Genomic DNA, 13,095 nt, shown 5'->3' with positions numbered 1-13,095 from the left:
CTCACTCCCACACATTCTTCTTTTGAATATAGAATACATCAGAAGTTCAATACTGTTATGCTTCTTAGATAGCAAAGGGATACATATCACATTAGAATCCTAGCTAAGACTGAAGGTTTTCAGTAGAAGAAATATTGCACTCAAAACCCCCAAAGTATAGGACCAATTTATTTATATATGCATATGTACATACATTCATGCAATTTGTACGGTCACCAACTTATAAATTATGACTCTGGTAGCTAACATAGCATTAAAAACATAGAAAAACCCTCTAAAGATCATAAACCTACAAAACCACAACAGAATATGAGACTAAACCACAGGGGATATGCTGTTCCAAAGGGTAAGTGCTGCAACCAAAAAAACACACCACCTGCATCTCACTGGATGACACTGATTCATAGAGTGGGCTTGAAGCATGTCCACTCTGTTGGATCTTGAACAGGCAGGAACAATCAGAAATAGGCAATCCTGCAAATTATCTTGCTTTATGCCACAAAGGGCTTTATAGTGGTAACAAGCATCCTGAATTGTACTCAGGAGCCCACAGTGAGCCAGTGCAGCTTGCAAAGTAATGGTGTTAATTGGTGTACCATAGAGTACTCATAACTACACCCGCTACTGCATTCTAGACCAATTGTAGCTTCCAGATAGTCTTCAAGGGCAGCCCACATAGGGCATATTGCAAAAGTCCAAGCAGGAGGTAACCAAGGGATCAGGGGCTGTGAACAGGTCTTTCTGATCTAGGAATATTCACAATTGGTGTACAATATGGATTTGTGCAAAGTCCCTCTTGGCCACAGCTGCCACCTGTTTTTTAAGCAGAGCAGAGAGTCCAAGAGGACCCTCAAATTGCACACCAGTTCTATCTGGGGAGTCCAACCCGATGCAGAATAAAGATGGAAAGTCTCCAGATCAAGGGACCCTTAAACCACTCAGTCTTGCCTGGATTAAATCAAAGTTTGTTCTTCCCCATCCAGACCCCCACAGCCTCCAGACTCTGGGAAAGACTCTTTACAGCATCACTTGGCTGGCCCAGGGTAGAGGTGCATATGTGAATATCAACAGTGAATGGATGATTCTTTACCATGTGGTGATAGATGACCTTACCTAGTGGCTTCATGTAGATGTTAAACCGGAGAGGAGAGGATGCAGAGCTCTGAGACCCATGAAGCAGGGATCTATGGCTAGACCTCTTCCTCCCTACCCACACTGACTGGAATCAGCCCCATAGGAAGGAGAGCCACTTCACACCTAATTCAGAAGCCAGTCAAAAAGGATACCATGATTGATAGTATCAAAAAGCTGTTGAGCAATCAAGGAGAGTCAGGATAGATGCACCACCCCCATCCAATTGCAGCAAAGGCTATCTACAAATATAATCTATGCCATCTCAGTAATAGGGTCCAGATAATGTTTCCTCCAGAGCCCTCTGGAGCTGCAAAGCAACCACCTTCTCAATTACTTTCCCTAAAAAGGAAAGTTGGAGGCTGGGTGAAAATTGTCCAGCACTGTTGGATTCGGGAATAATTTCTTGAGGGGACAGATCATTGCCTCTAAAGTCAGAGGAACCACCTATTCCCTCAAGGACACACTCACCACTGCCCTGAAATTCTGTCCCAGTTTCTCTCTGTCCAATCTTATACTAAACAAAATCAAGGCAGGGTTATTTTGAGTTTCTTTCTCAAGTTTGTTTCAATCTCTGTACTGTCTAATGTTTCTGAAATCACTCTTTAATTGTTCTTTCATACCTTTCCCAAAGTCATCTCCAAATTCCTTTACACCAACAGCACACATTCCAGGCTCAGTGAGTCTAGGCCTAGTGTGCAAGGAAGAGGCCCACTGCCACCGTGGCAGGCCTCATGATAGCTGCTGAATGCAGCCAGCCCTCCAGCCAATTCACTCCTGCTCCCACTCAGCACTGTCTGCTGGGTCACTGACACCACCACTGCTCAGGTAGAGATTGAGAAACAGGCCCAGCGAGACACACTGCTGCCATCACCACCTGAGCATCACAACGAGCTTTGTAGCCATCAACAGTGCAGTGCCACCAAATCTTCCCCAGCCAAGTGGTGGTGCCCAGCACTGTGTGCCATGAAACAAATGATGGGTAAGGCTTCAGCTGCTGCTGCTTCACTGGTAACTCACTACACAGTCCAGCTGTCCACATAGCCCAGTCCTGGCCTAGATCAAGTGTCAGCCACTGAGCAGATTGTCTACCTTGACCACCCAAAAGGCTGTTCTCCATTAAAAACAGCCACAAGCCTTCAATTTTTCTGATTTAACTATGAGCAATCCATGATATCCAAGTACATTTATTTAGTCAGAAAAGAGGATTATACCCATTACATTGTGTTATAATGACAATTATAATAAAGCTTATACATCCACTTCTGTTTATAATAGTCTGTTGTTATGCAGTATAAATGTAATTATCAACAGATAGAACACAGTTCTGTACTTAAGATTGGTCAGCCTGAGGGACTTTAGAATTTGGCAGAAGGATTTAATCTATGGCATCATCAAAACTGTACAAGCAAACACTTCAGTTACATTTATAAAACACTACACTGATTTTTCTGTTTGAACATCTAGCCATTTTCTGTTTTGTTTTATTTCTTCCAATGCTTTAAACACTTTCAATATTTTTTGGACAACATTCTTTTTCTTTCTCTGGAAGAAACTGACATATTGTAATGGAATGCTATATTTGACAATAGATGCAATAGCAAGACAAAAACGAAGATATCTTTAAATATTGAAATGGTACATAACCACATGGCATACAAAAATAACTTATTCACACTTATTTTTAGAATATCTGTTTTAAAACATGACAATTTACTAGGAAAAATGTGAATGAGAAAAATATGGATTATTACTATAATTTAAAAATACTTTAAAGCGTGTAAAATTGTTTTGAACCCTTTTGGTAGAGTGGAATGACTTACCAGTCCACAGTTTAAAGATTTCTATCCACAGACATTAGTTCTCCTTGAAAACCTTCAGCGGTCATTTTAAAAATGCACGTAGTAACAATTTGGAAAGTAGATACAGGTTAGTGAAAAAACTCACATCAGTCTAACAATGATTTATTACAAAGCACTTGCTTAATCCTCTCACTAAAAGTTAATGGAAGCACGGCCTGACCCTGCTGCACTTGGAGGCAAGTTCTACTGAATTGAATGGAAATTATTCTGGGTGTAAAGACTTCCAATCACAAATGCTTATCTTTGCTCAAATTGCATGAATTGAGCTGTTTTGCTTTGGTACAGCTGTCCTTGAAAATGACTGTTCTGAAAACAATACAATGAACTCACTAACTTTAAAGATTAGTATTATTAGAATAAAAGCAATGGGAATTTTCAAAGTTAATGGTTTGAAAATGGGGAACATGAAAAGAAAAAAGGATGCTTCCATTTATAACATTCTTACTTCCTATCCTATCCATTCATTCTCTTCTTCCCCTCTGCACATCTCCATCCCAACCTTTCCTCCTTTTTCATTATTTCACATGCATTAGGAGAGTAAATGAAAAGCAAGTGACAACCACTGTAAGTTATGTACAGGAACACAGGCAAGTTTCCTTTAATGGCCTGTCACTTCCTCCCCCTACTGAAAGGCAGTATAGAATGTCAAGCCCTTCATACATATTAAGCAAAACAGAACATAATGTTTTCATCTGAATACTTTTTGCTTTTGATAGAAGTCTCTGTCTCCCATAACTTACAGGCAGACTTGGGTTTGTGTTTTTCCTCCTTTCCTTCTGGGTTGACTACAGACTGAACCATTGACAATTACATCAGTGTAATAAAAAATACCTTTTCCCCGCTACACTTGGCCTGGTGTAATGAAAAAAATCTAGGAATGCTCTGTTGTTTTAATACTGTTAAAAGGTAGCACTGCTTTTTTGTGAGGGCAGGCAAGACAGGAGAGCATCAATGTTTAGCTGATCTACCATGCCTAATCACATCCCAGGTACCATTATTCATATCTGCATGTGGATAATTGGTGAGACGCATGTAGTGGCTTAAATGCAGAAATCACTCCTGAAGGAGAGTGGATTAAGTTACACTTTTTAAAAAATGCTATCTTAAAAGATGTAAAAATAATGTAATGAAATTATATTGATATTTGGTTAAATAGGGGTACTTATCAATTTAGAACACCCAAGAATTATGCCAACACTAATTAACAGTGTCTTTTTACAACTTCTTTCACACTCATGCAAAGTTAAATCTATTTGGCACTCTTTCTGCTAACCAATTGTCTCCTTAAAGTCTAAGAACTATTCACTGAGCTGAATTACTCCATTAAGGACCGTTGGCTGGCATGGGGAATACTGAGTTGACTGACAATGTGCTTCAGTCACAAAGAAGTTGCAGCAAGATTTTCTAAAAAACACAGTTTGGGCTCTCTTTAAATGAAGCTAGCTAAAAAGGATACAAATAATGTTTCTGGGAGAGGCTGATGGTTTGGTAGCCTAAACATATTTCGTTAAAAAAGGTAGTCACTAATCAAATATCTTCAGTTACTCTTTTCCCTCTTTTTTTTTTTAATCAAACAAATTTTGTACATTATCCATTATAAAGAGCTCTTTACAAAATTGTTTGTAGACGGTTAAAGATTCAATTACTGAGCAACAGGGCAATACTATGCGTATTAACTCAGAAATAAATCCCACAGAGTTCAGTGGGGCTACTCACAAATAAATATGTGTGGCGTGTGGGTATGTGCGGTGTGTGGGTGTGTATGTGCGTATGTGGGTGTACACACACACACAAGATATGATATATGATATGATGCTAACAAATTATTTCACCACATTTATGCACCATATACACCATGCAAATATGTCTAATATCTTGAAAGAGACAGTTGGGTGATCCATTTCTGTAAAAGCCATCTTTAAGTCCAAAGGAGCTTGCCCCTACTGAGTAAAGAGTTTAATAGGAGCTACTCCACACTCCAGTCAACCCTGAATTAAACTAATTATTGAGAGCTGAGATGCACAACTGCTGCCAAATTATATATTATATATTATAATGTGACATAAAATTATTCAATGGAATAACCCTATTAAGTGCTTTAATTAAATTCATTTTAATTATACATTTACACTGAATTAAATCAGTTTAGTTTTTGCCCTGGCCCTGCCAACATTAGTTACTGGAGTGTAATCCCTGACATGTTACTCAAAAGCCAGGTACACCTGTCAGATGCAACAGATTACATGCCCCTGCACTGAACTAAGCCAGTTTTAATGTGGCTTCCAATCAGATTTTAGAACTTAAACTGACTTAATAATGCAGATACATAATGAATAATATAACTATGTTAATTGCCCTAACAATTTTCAGTACCACGGATATTGATATTATAGTTACTTTTTCTCAGCCAAATGTAGCTCACAGGATTATTGTGGAGATAAAAAAATTGAAAAGCGAGTTTTACATAAACTGCTTTGAGCTCCTAAAAAAGTGGGATATAAATTTAGTGAATAAACAAGTAGCATCTTTCTGTATTAACAATCCCTATGCAAATTAAAGCTTGGTTGGTGGTTGCTCTTTTGCTGATACACTGATTCAAGAAAACAGCAATATAAAATTGTTTTGTCGTATATGATTAATTTGAAGTTCTATAGGGTTCTTCAACATTGTTCAATCAACATAGTCTTGCACTGCTTTAAACACCAAACAATAGTCTTGTGGTTTTGCTGTAGCAGACTAGATTTGCTGTTTTGCAACACAGATACATTTCTAGAACAATGAAATATGATGACATCTGTTTTGGCCTAAGCTTTGTGGACTGCAACATGTTTCTTTAAATGTATGAATATTACCATGAATGATGAGTATCTATTTATACATGATGGTGAGAGGAGAAGGATACTATATACTATCATTGAGGTTATTCCCGATGAAAGAGTCAGAAAACCACAAAATCATATATAATAGTAAATATGTAAAATTTTAAATTGCTCCAAAACTCTCTGTGGGTTTTTGTTTCTTTATTTTTGCTGCAGCTAACATGACTACCACATTATAAAACATTGCTTAAGATTTACACAAAATCATTAGCTAGTTTAGTACTTTAGAGTGAATCTAGACATTGCTGACATCCAGTGACTTGTCAACAAATTAAGAGACATCATGAATATTGGAGAGATAAAGTAGTGACAATAAACTGAAGCTCAGGAAAAACTAAGTTGCTATTAACTGATAAGAAATTTGGACTATGTGGTGCAAATAAACTGGATTGCTTTACAGAAACACTTGGCAAACATTTATGTAACCATATGAGCAACATATTTAACAATAAGCACATGATGGAGCATCTCCTTTCAGCAGGAGCTAATGAATGTACATCCTATGCCTGATCCAGAATAATGTCTTATTCATAATTTCTGAGACATTCACCCAACAAATTGACCCATATGAGAGGGCACACTGTACCTCAATGATCTGTCAGTTAGGGATCCTAGATTGGCAGAACCCTCAAAAAAGAGTTATGTTCATGGCTTCTATACAGAGACTGCAAAGGATGAGCTCCAAAAATGGAGCTGAAGGCTTTACAGAATACTATTCGTGGATTAGTTAGTGGGCTTTATTAAACTATTATATTTTTTAAAAATGGCTGGTGTCAGCATCTGATAAAGCTGGAGAATTGAATACACAGAGACCTTGTCTTTATCCTGATATGGAGGTGAAAATGAGCCAGATGAACATTTGAATGGCTGCTTGGCAATGTTACTGGGGTTCATGTGGAACAGGAAGTTAAAGGAAAATGCCAAGAACCCTAGTCCACCTGTCCTATACCTGGCTGAATACTCATGATCTAATTTCTCTTGCATGGACACAACCTGATAACATTGTCACTGTATATACACCCAAAAACTACAACTTCCTTTGGAGAAAGTAGCAATGACTGCATAAGAGGTAAGGTATAAAAGAACACCAAAGCAAAACCACTCTTAGTCTTGTCCTTACAAATAAACATACAGATCTCTAGATCATCTATTTAACTACATAACTACTTATTTTCCAAAAGGTACAAATCCACAAATCTTTTTTTCGTGCAGATTCCAAAGGGAGTCCATAGCATGACCAGCAGTAGTAACCAGAGCATTTTTAATTGCTCCTCTGAGGGGGGTTTCAATTTACATTTTCCATGAGAGATAACTGTAACAAGTGAACTATGGGGCACCATACCTCATCTGCTATTTCCTGTCAGAACATACTGCTTTCGTTTTTTTATCTCTAATGCCAGATTCCATAAAATCTGTTTGGGTTTTGGATGACTTAAATTTAGTACTGGTTGACTTTTCTATTATCAGAACTCTGAATTAGTAACCTTTGGGTAGGGTTAGGATTAGGATTCAATAAAGGAGTGAAGGCTTTACAAGCAAAATGGTTATTATTGTGGTGGTGAATGAAGTGGTCAGTTGTTGGGGGGCATAATGTCTATTAATTAATACTCCTCCACAGGATTTCTCAGCTTAGTAAAATACCTAAGGTGAAGGAGATAAAATAACCACATAGGTGTCACAGAGAAGATAGAAATGGAACTGTATTAACTTTTACTCGAAACAGGTTATTAGCCCATAAACATGCTATTCGTTATGGAACATCATCTCCTTCAAAGAGTTTGTGTGGTTGATTCACATCTCATAATTGGCATAAGATTTTTCTGCATGCAAGTCTTTTTCTGTTGCATAGGACAGGGCATCCTAATTAACTTATATGGTCCTGCTATTAAATGGTGGTTTTTTCCAATAATGATCTGAAGGATAATAAAAGCCCAGTGATGTTTCTACTTGGCTGAATATATAAATATAGGGAGCTTCCCCATACTACAGGTTTGACTTTTACCAACTTCCTCTCTTTTGATTCTGCCATAATTGTGCTTGGCTAGGTGTGCTAAATTATATGATGAGCAATTAGGAGTTATTACTGTGGAAGTGCAGTTGTTGTTCCTTTATTGCTTCTTTTAGTCCCTGAATTTCTCTGCTTGGCAGAAGGTTCCTATTCTCCTTAAGTAGTCTCCCCATGGAGCCTACCTATTCTTTGGGTGTCTGCCCCCTTTACACTGTGTGGTTAAAATGACAAATAGGAGCATTTGCTCATTGGAAGGAATGATAATGAAGCTCAAGCTCAGATACTTTGGTCACCTAATGCAAAGAGAGGACTCTTTGGAAAAGTATAATGGAGTAGTATTGTTGTTGTTCAGTCGTTAAGTCGTGTCTGACTCTTCGTGACCCCATGAACCATATCGCGCCAGGCCTTCCTGTCTTTCACTGCGTCCCTGAGTTTGCTCAGTTTCATGCTCATTGCTTCAGTGATGCTATCTAACCATCTCATCCTCTGCCGTCCTCTTCTCTTTTTGCCTTCAATCCTTCCCAGCATCAGGGTCTTTTCCAAAGAGTCCTCTCTTTGCATTAGGTGACCAAAGTATCTGAGCTTGAGCTTCATTATCAATCCTTCCAATGAGCAATCAGGGTTGATTTCCTTTAAGATTGACTGGTTTGACCTCCTAGCAGTCCAGGGGACTCTTAAGAATCTTCTCCAGCACCACAGTTCAAAGGCATCAATTCTTCGGTGCTCAGCCTTCTTTACAGTCCAGCTCTCACAGCCATACATTACTACTGGAAAAACCATAGCTCTGACTATGCAGATCTTTGTCGGCAGGGTGACATCTCTGCTTTTTAATATGCTATCTAGGTTTGCCATAGCTTTCCTCCCAAGGAGCATGTGTCTTTTAATTTCATATATGGAGTAGTATAAGAGGATTTAAATCTTTCTGTGCAAAAATTTCTGGGGGCCCCTAGTTGGTGATTTCATTATGTGCCATGGAAGGATATACAATGGAGGATACTATGTATGTGTCATTGAGGCAGTATACTGAATGGGGTGCTTTTCTGCCACTACACACAATGGATTTCATCTATGTTTGACTGGTATGTGTATCATTAACATCCCATACTATGACTTAAGAAGATCAGCACTGTTGCCATGACCCTATCTATCTTGAATGCTGCCTTCTAGCTTTGTGCCATACTTTCCTCTTAAAACCTGGTCAGACAACAGCTTTTATGTTGGGCTATGTGACTGGCAATATGGCAGACATATTGGACTACTTATTAAGTTTATAAGTCTATTGCTTTGAGCTGCTAATTGGGGAGAGAGTAATTGTTCAGGGGATATAGTTCTATCCTCAGAAATTTCAAGAACCATCATCTACCAATGTAAGTACTACCATCCACAATCTGGTACTCTTCACATGCATTGAACCTTGTGCTGGCAGAAGATAATAGATGCTATACAGCACTTCGGTGGGCACCAGGTTCAGAAAGGGTCTTGGAATATGATTCTTCTGCTTGTCTTTGGAACGATGCAAAAATAAGTAATTTTCTTGAGGTGATTTTTAGACAAGAAATGTTGATATTCTTTCTTTTTCCTAAAGTTGGTTTCAGTAAGTCATACAACAACACAATTTATTCTGTACTAAAAAAAAAAAAAAAGGTAAACAAGTCTTTTAAAGAATACATCATATAATCCTACATATAAACATGGAGACATGCTGGGCTCCCAAACATGGACAGAAATGCAGAACAAGACTCATCCATACTTACAGGGAGATTTCTAGCTTTTCAGAAAGGTTCTATTCTTTGGGTCTCCCATTTCCTTGCCTTGGGCTCTGGACTTAAAATATGCTGTTACATTGTCTTTAGATACTGGCAGCAAAGAACAGTGCACAGTTATGAAGTTTCAATGACTGGATTTGGAGATTAGTGTGGTGAAAGAGAAGCCTAAAAATTCTGCCATCACATGTACTCTAAAGCTAATTTCTCTCAGAAAGTATCTTTTGAGAGAAAAGGAATTGCTCTTTCACTATTTAAAAATTAGTTGAAGAAGATGGTCTCCTCTGAGCCCAATTCCTATCCCAAACTAAGATCCTTAAAATGAAAAAGGAAATAAAAACAAACCCTTCACACTTAACTGGTTTTAATGAGCCCTGCCATACAAATTATTAAAATGTAGCAGATTCTATCATAATTATGGAACAATTTAAAAGCTATTTATAAAATGAATATGTCAGAAGTTGTCACTAGTATACAGATATGTAAACACTCTATTTCGTCTTATAAATCCGTCCCCCATTAGAAAAGGTACATTATTATTGTAATAAGCAGAAGCTGAAAAGCAGCCTGACAGCAGGATAGGCTGTTGACACTATCACGACACTGACAAATTAGGCATATTTCTAGGATACCTACTTCTGATTACAGATTCACCTCCAGGAGGAATTGTGGCAGTCCTATCTTAGAATCTATCTCAGAATTCCCAAAGGAGGAAGGAATATATAATTCTCCAAGGCAAATATGGGATGGAGGGTGAATTACAGGTGGGAATAGTTCTGATGATTCAAATAGCTAACTACTTTAAATGTTGCTCGCTTGGAACATAACAGAAAAAAATTGTCATTGCATTTCTAGAATTATCAGTACAAGTATCACATCATCTAAATTCTCAGATACAGTAAGAGTAGGTAGGGGCTGTGTTTCCAAGACAACATATTGCAGAGATACATAACAAGGTTGAAGCACTTTAGTCAACTCAATATATTTTTCAGATTAAAAAGGACCCCCTACAGTTAGGGTTTTTTTAAATAAGGAAATGGTTAAATTGCATGGATTTAGGCAGAAATGAAGATAAGATCTGATGCTTAATATTTTTATGTTTGGGAGTTTATTAGATGTTGCATTAAAATAAATGGAAATCCTTTCAAATATATGCACTTAGCCAGTATAGATTCTCCAACCTATAATAGTATTAAAATTTTTCTGCTGTGTCAGTGATTCTTATGCAGTAACTCAGCCTGGGATGCTTACCAAACTTAATAAGAAGTACTGTATGTTTCTTCTGCCTTGTTTTGTTTCAGATTTGTTTCAAGAGTGTTATTTCATTATAGAATGTAAAAAAAAATATTTTTTTTTCAAAACGTCTAAAAGCTTAGAAGTCATGCAAGAATCAGATATGAACACTTAAAATCCATTGTTCCCATGATATTCTTTTATCAATACAATGATATAAAATTGCAAGGTATTTCTTGTCATAACAACTGGGAACACACTGGCCTTGTTCACATGACACACACTGGAGGTAAGCAGGTCATGTGAACTCAAAAAGTGGTTAGTATCCCAACCAATGAAACCTAATGAAATTCAATTTGACGCCAAACAGAACCAGTTTGAGGCTAAAGGAATTCCTCCTGCCTTCAAATCAATTAATTCTTCTGACATAATGCAAAGAGGCTTAATACTTTGTAGGTTCTCTTTGATTTCAGTCCTATACTTTATTTATACAACAAAATTGGTCTGGATTTGATCTTCCAGTGAATTAGTATTATGGTTAGCAAGAACAAGCAAGCATATTCTTGGCTTACGATTCTGACTTGTTAGGATAATCAGAAGTTCTGATTCCGACGTTAACACAAAACAAGCTATGAGTGGAAATCTTCTTGTTTGTTAGCTGCTATCATTGTTAGCAATCTAGGTGTAAGATTTGCTTGTTCTTCAATAGGCTGAAATTGTAAATAACTTGTACTGTATGTCCAGATCAATGCATTAATTAAACATTAACTGAAGAAATGTTCTTGAAATTAGATATTTTACCTCACAGGATTGTTATAGTCAACAGTGTAAGTGTACAGTGGTTAACCAATTTAAAATATCACACCCTTTCAGTCGATTAGAAAGCTTTAAAACATTAAAGTATTTATATAAATTGCATGTTTTATAGCACTATCTTAGCAAACTATTTTCTTTCATAAATACCTCTTTTAAAAAGGCATCCAATGTTGCATTTTTGCAGATTAGGCTTTTTTGCTTTAGAAACATTTAAGTCACATGCAAATGTATACTAAGTAGTAATTTTTCACATTACTTATGTGAAATGTGGAACTAAAAGCCATATTTTAACACAACTACAATGTTTAAATTGGGTTTAATTTGAAATCCCCTTATAGCAAGTCAGAGAAAAGGACCCTCTATTTCAGTATTGCCTACACTAAGCAGAAACATATCCAGGGGTCCGGACTATGTGTATGCAAATGGTACGCTCTAGCAAGGCGCCACCACATTCTTAGGAATACAGATGTTCTAAAAAGATCTGAGCTTCTAAAGCACTGATGGTTTTATTATGGCATGAAGAACTCTTCTCCTTGAATTTATTTTAGGTCTGTTCTATGTCACATTAATGAAACATTTTCACTCCTGCTTTACAAAGAATAATTTCAAATATTATGTTAACTTGTTTTGACTTAATTCATTCCAAGTTACTTTGGCTAATAAATTAACTTGCAATGTTTTATTAGATAGTACACCTTATTTAATATGACTTAAAGTATTAGGAACAAATAATTTAAGTTCTCCCTTTCATTTTAAGATATGCAATGGGATTCTCTCACAAAATGTACATGAATTCACAATAAATATATTAACTGTAATGAGGCTAAAGCCAAATCCTGTCATTTAAAATCTAAATATGCATAGTGTATGGAATGGGACAAATATTCACTTTCCTAAGTGGACAATGCTTATTTATCTCTGTTTTTGAAATGAAATACTGTATAAAGTTTGTCAAATTGTTTTGACTGTAATTAATTGAAATTGATCAAAATCTACAATTTCAGGAGGTCACTCACAGATATTAATTCTCTACATGTTGTATTGTATACTGTCTTTCCAGTTTAAAATATTTCCCTGGTTGTCTAAGCTTGTTATTTTCCTTGTATTATCATACACCGTAAACCATTTTACCACAACAGAAGAAAAAAGGCAGGACTTGAAGGAAGCTGCAACTGTTTTTTTAATTTATTTATTTCATATGAAAATTTAATGATTCTTAAAACCTGGCTCAAGTTTCTAACATAATTGGTTGGCAAATAACCTACATATTGGGACCAAAGTTAAGAAATCAATGCTCAGTTATCCCGATTGCAACACTACGTTTCTACTTTTGTTGCAGCCATACTATACTTAAAACGACTTATGCTACAAACAATGTTACAGTTGAGGAACGACCTTTGTAT

At 36.8% G+C, this 13,095-nt stretch overlaps 1 protein-coding gene across 1 annotated transcript in view; it reads right to left on the bottom strand.

Annotated features, from left to right (window-relative positions):
* Positions 1-13,095, bottom strand: part of YES1 (YES proto-oncogene 1, Src family tyrosine kinase) — a 58,292-nt gene that overhangs the window by 44,367 nt on the left and 830 nt on the right. The window lies entirely within an intron of this gene.

Source organism: Python bivittatus, unplaced genomic scaffold, assembly GCF_059951505.1.
Source record: "Python bivittatus isolate LINGU-HERP-01145 unplaced genomic scaffold, Pbiv_v1 ctg000840_np1212, whole genome shotgun sequence".
NCBI lineage: Eukaryota > Metazoa > Chordata > Lepidosauria > Squamata > Pythonidae > Python > Python bivittatus.
Note: the sequence above shows the minus strand (reverse complement) of the source record. Positions and strands in the feature narration are given on the sequence as shown.